This window comes from Caloenas nicobarica, chromosome 7, assembly GCF_036013445.1.
Source record: "Caloenas nicobarica isolate bCalNic1 chromosome 7, bCalNic1.hap1, whole genome shotgun sequence".
Taxonomy (NCBI): domain Eukaryota; kingdom Metazoa; phylum Chordata; class Aves; order Columbiformes; family Columbidae; genus Caloenas; species Caloenas nicobarica.
The window spans coordinates 35865415-35871414 of record NC_088251.1 but is presented as its reverse complement, the minus strand read 5'-3'; positions in this window follow the sequence as shown (position 1 = coordinate 35871414).

The following is a 6000-nucleotide window of genomic DNA, read 5'->3' as shown; positions in this document are numbered from 1 at the left end:
CATCCCTATGGACCAGGTGAGCAGTGTCAAGCCTCTTTCTGCACCCCGTGTAATGCCTGGGGAGTGTGGAGAGGGACTGAGGAGGGGATGTGAGCGGCAATGAAGCACAGGGCTGGGCAGCAGAGATGCTGGCCCTGTGCAAGAAGAGCAGAAATGTATCACCCCCTCTCTTCCTGTGCTGTGCTGAACTAAAATTTACGCTAGTCCTGTCTCCTGTAATGGGGTTTTTAGCACTTTTGCAGAGAGCTGTGTGGGGTAATGCTTTGGGCTGGAGCCAAGAAATGGGAGACCACTGAGGTTGGTGCTGCCCAGTGTTTCTCTGAAGAGCGTGGCAGGGTACCAAGTATGAGTAATTCAGCTGCCAGGTATCTCATGTCCCAGGTGCACAGGGAGATGTGCTGCTGCAATGGTCAAATGCGGTTGGCTGGTTCCCACCACCACGGTCTTCTATGTGAGGTGTGTGCCTGTTTTCCATAAATAAGGAGAGTAATGGAAACTCTCCTTTTTTTCTCAAAAAGTTCTCAATATTGCACCCCTTTCCCTTCATCCCGAATGCATATATTATCTTGCGTGGTATTTAAGTTCTGCAGTTTTGTGTTCCCTGATTTACCAGGAATGCTTCCTCTTTGTGGACCACAAAAGTTGCCCTGGGCCATCCCACTCTATTTGCTCCCCACAGATGTGGCTTTTCCAAAACTCTCCAGTTAGTGGTCAGATCTCCTTTGACCTTTGGAAGCTTTGGTTTGAGAGGGAAAAATCTTCCACCCCAGGGTCAATGCTACTCCCTGCGCAGGGATGCTGCAAAATAATTCCATTGTGAGGAAGGGAGAGGCATCTAATTATCCTGCTCCCTAGATTTAGCTGTGCCATTAGCTGGACCCTGCACATAAAGCTAATTTTATAATTTGTATATGTAGCTGAGTGGATTTTATAGAGGAATGTTGGGAAGTGATGAAATACCTTCAATAGATTTATAAAAAGTTTAATGCATAAAGCTTTCTCCCCCCTTCTGCCCCCCTTCCTCTGTCTTGGAGTTGCATACAACAGAAAACATGTCCACGGTAAGGACTTTGTGGCCAGCACTCAAGCCTTTAATTTTGCCTTTACAAGACAGTTTTACAATGTCGAGAAGAATGGAAAAGCTGCAAGGCATGCATGCTCAAGACGCTGTGCTCCTGGAAAGCTTTGGACGGGCTCCAGGCAATGTTTGGTGGTGAAGAAAAGATGAAAGTCTTGGAAAGGAGAAAAAAAAAAAAAAGCCAAAGCCTCATCCCACAATCTTCCTGGTCCTGCGAGCTGGGAATGTCGTGGGAGCACGGGAAGGACAGAAAACATGCGTTCCTGCAGTGCCACGTCTCTGAGGGTGGGTGTTGGTTGCATCAAGAATAGCTTCTTCTGTTCTACCCTATTGAATTTTCCTTATGTAATGAAAATCAGCCATCCCATGACCTGCACGCCTAAAACCCCTTGCTCTTCACTTGTGGTTGGGCTCATCATGGAGCTTCTGTGTGGTTTCTCTGGAGTTTAACAAGGGAGAAATTCCCAATGGCTGTTTGTTTTCCTCTGAATCAGAAAAAATGTCCTCTCTGTCTGCTTTTGCTGGGGGGGATGATATTTGTGGTACCCGGTGATTTTATTTTTTTGGAGGGGATCTCTTCCATTCTTTTTGGATGGAGTTAAAATGGACTGATGGGTTTGGAAATGATTAGTGAAGGGACAGACAGACAGATGTCTTGACTGCATGTACCCTGTTCGCTTAGGAAACGGGGTTTGCATCACAAACCACCCATCACACCAGCGCCCACCTCAAAAAGCCTTTGCCCTGTACAAGGGCTTGACGGGATTGGGCACAGGGTTTTACGGATTTAGAGATGAGGATTAGCAAGCCAGGCCCAGGCTGATAATCAGCATTCGTAGAGCAGCCTTGTCATGACTCTCCGCTCCCCCGCTTTGTCACCCAAGGACCGAGCGAACACAATGGCCAACTCTCCTCCTTAGTTCTCTCCTGGGGATTATCAAAAGATCTCACCTGGTGTGGAGGAGGCTCCTCCCGGGCCGGTTTTGCCCGTCTCCGGCTTGGCAGCTCGCAGATTAATCTCTGCATTAAGACTTTACATACCTGAGAAGTGTCAGAGAGTGGCTCAGAGCTGGAAGGATCACCTGGGTGTCTTTTTCTACTCCATCTCTCTGTTTTTTATGTTCTTGGTTGTGTTTTCTTTTAATGATTCCCAGCTTGGACTCTTCCCTGGTCTTTTTTTTTTTTTTTTTTTTTTTTACTGTCTTTCTATTGAACACTGATGGAAAAAGAGAGTGCTTTCCTCCTGCCTACTTAAATCTTTGGCTGACTCACACGGAAAAAACGGTCACACTTACTGCAGCTCCTAAAGCCTTCAAATCATCAGGGGAGAGAGGAGGAGGGAGCCGCGAAGGGAAGGAAATCATTTGTATAGGCACAGAGTGAAGAATCACCTTCCTTTAAACTTGTGATCTGTCTGTGTTCATACGGATTGCTGTCTCTGATCTTTTTTTCTCTCTGCCCAATATCTCTTTTCTATTATCTTTCCGCTGCCTTTGCTCTCGGATCTGTGGTGTGTCCCTTTTTTGTACTGGGACATCTTGCTCCCAGGAGAGTTTTGAGTAAGGACATTGGGACTTGAAGATCCAGCTTATTGACAAGAAATCATTACTAAAACCTTTTAATGCATCTTCTGTAATTGATACAGCAATGGGGGGAGGGTGGTTTTTCCCGTAGACGCAGGTTTGGTGGGTTGTTTTTTTTTTTGTTTCCACCCCTTAATGTCTTTAAAAGCCCTGAGCATGGTGTCCTCCAGCCATTTCCTGATGGTTTAAAACGTGTTGGTGCTGTAAATATTGCCCTGTTCACTACTTACAGATGAATCCAGTTACCAGGAAGCAGATGGAATCCAAAATATACTGGGCAGCGCAAAGACCCTGAGGGGCAGAGAGCTCACTCCCAGCTAAGCACCACCCTATGCAGAATTTTGGAGTCCCCCATTTAGCTCCTGAGCCTGTGCATGACTACGGCCTGAATCATGGCCATATTGTCCTGAGTTAAGCTGGGTGATTCCTACAGGGGAGAGAGGAGCTCTGAGCAGGGCTGAAAAACACCCCCCAACCTCTTACCTGGGCCATTGGGGGCCAAATGCAGCCCGGCTGGGGGGTTGGGGTCTGTAAGGAGCCCAAGGAGGGGGAGAACGGGGGGCAAAGCCCCTGTTTCCTCAACCAGGACTCTCTACTGACCACCTCCCTTGGCTTTTTTCTGGCATCTGTTGTTGCTAAGAGATAGAAAGCACCCGGTCCCTTTTGAAGCATCTCCAGCTGCCCTCTGCCTTTCTGGGGAGAGCTTCAGCTCCCTGCAGTCTCCCCTCTCCTCGGCTCAGACTCATCCCTTCCATCTTTTCTTGCCTCCATGCCCAGCAAGGACTCACCTCCTGGTGCTTCATGGCACCATCCTTGCTCCCAAACCCACTTTAGATTGTACGAGAGAATCCCAGAATCATTTTGGTTGGTCGTTTTAATTAGCATGGGATTCAATAGCAGACACCGATCCGTGAACGTAACTCCTGTGCCAGGCGTTCACCTGCCTCCCCAAGGATGGAGGAGCCAGGACTAAGAAAAAGCAACTCCTCTGGCTCCTGCACATGGATATGGGCCACGCAGAGACCACCTGCACCACCTCCTCGGTCAGGACTTTGCCTTTGGGATGGACAGCAGCTTCTCAGAGCATTTCTCTGCTTGGTGGGCTTTGCCTGGGTATCAGCCCCGCTTCAAATAAAAGTTTGATGGTGCTGCTGAAAGCCAGGCAGCAGACAGGGTTAAAGGAAAAAGAGAGGTGAAGGGTACTGCACAGGGACAAGTATGTGGGAAGGGACGTTTGCCCCAGTTTTGGGCCCTAAATCACTCAGTTCATCTTTAAAAAAAATAATAATTGAGCAAAATGTATAAAAAAAGGAGAAGCCACGTGCTGCAGCCCATTCCCACTGCTGCAGAGCTGCAGATGCTGAGCAGGTGGTCACTTCGGGCAGCAAAACGTGCAGCGATCGCCTAGCGAATAAGTGACATTTTCTAGCTTGCCTAAGGATGCAAGAAAAATGCATACGTGTCTGCACCGGCCCCATGAGCCGGCGCTGACCTAGCTACGTGCGCATTACGGGCACAGGCAGATGCTTGTGTACGAACCTTGGAGCAAGGGGCTGAGCCTGGTGCGGCCAAATGCCAGGACGAAAAATAGCTGGTGTGGAGGTTTTTTTTTCCTGAGAAAGCCCCCAGATCCAGGGATGTCAGTGAAGGACAAGGGCTCAGCAGGAGCTCAGTGGGGTTGGCGCGATGTGTTTAGCCAAGCTGCTGTTTTATTTGCCTTTGGACGCGGCCGGTTTGGAGGGAGCAATGAGAAATCAAGGCAGTCTCCCCTCTCTGCGTCCACTGATGCCCGCTGAGCGAGGGGATCCCTGCTACAGCCGGCCACCTGGCTTGAAGGCAACAGGGCTGGTACGTCTCCCCTGCTCTCTCCTCCTCCTGTCCATGCTGATTTACCGTTTCCCATCTTTCATTTCTATAGTGGCCCGCGGCAGCCCTTTCTAGCAATTGCTTCACGTGTTTGTCATGCTGCGGGTGTGACAGCATATGGCTGGTGCCTTTATTTGGCTTCCAAAAAACCCTTCCCCTAAACCACCGAGCCCCAAGCCAAACCAGTTTTAACCTACCTTTAAAGCTGAGATTGCAGGAGAATTTTTCCATGGGAAGGGGAGAAGTTTTTAGCTATTTCTTACTCTTTGCCACCTCAGCCTAAGATTTGGTTTCAACGTTGTGGGCATTGAATTCTCGGGGAATGCTTTATTTTGGAGTGGAAATGAAAATGGATTGATCTCAAGAGCTAAACTGAGCTCTGTAAGTCAGAAACTTTTCTGAGAACTACTTCTCAGGCTGTGTGTTAACTCGGGATGGTTGGAGGCATGTCTTGCTTCATCACCCAGAGGTCCTTTTGTGCTGCCACACCTGGCCAGTATCACCAGTTTGAACCTTAATTCCACCTGTGCTTTGTGTATGGAAAGGGGAAAAGCTCACTGTGGAAGGAACAACAATAAAAACCAATTTATTCTGCAAGGAAGGGCTCATCCTACGCTTGGGAACATGTTTCACTCAAGTTCAATGTGAGCAATAAGCTGCTCTTTCTGTATCCTGTCCCTGGGCCACCACTGGCTGTGCAGCCACTCTTCTGTCCCACTTAATTACAGGGGCTAACGAGGGAAATCAATCACGCTGCCCTGGGGCTGGCCATCCATCTCTGCCAGCCTGAGCTTGGGTTCCCCATGAGCATCTCGTGGGAGAAGGGCGCAGGTTGTAGGGAATTGCAATGCTGCAATTAAAAGCTAATATTTCAACAGCGCTGGATGCTTTGTAGTCGCTCTCTCGGTGTTAATAATCTTCTTTTTAGCTAGAAGGCGTTCATGCTAGATCTTCTTGTTTCTAGCTGAAAAAAAAGCAAACCAAAACATTACAAGACCATCTTGAGTCCTGCGTATGGGGCACTTCTCTCTTTTAGCAGAAGTTGTTGGCTCAGAGAAGCCTCAGCCGCTCCAAAGTGTCAAATCACAAATGCAGTGAGTTGTGTTGGAGGACGCTGGCCATTTGCTTTGATTTTAACACCCGACCTTTGCAAATCCCCCGTGGAGGTGCTTGAAAATAACATATTTCCCCTTCTCTTTTCCTGCTAGTTTTGTTGTTCTGACAAATTGTTGGTGTGTTGGTTGTGTTTCTAATGCTGCTGGAAATGGGTTGTGGCTTTTGTGTCTTTGAGCCGACACCAAATGCGATTTCTACAAAGAAATGAGAGTGGCTGGAGATAACTGTTCCTCTGGCCCTGTCACACCCCACTGCAATTTGCTGTCCTATGAACAACACCTGTGTATTTTACATCTCGACTACAGCTTTCCTTATTTATTGAAAGGCTGGGGATTCTGCGGGGATATTTCCATTTTC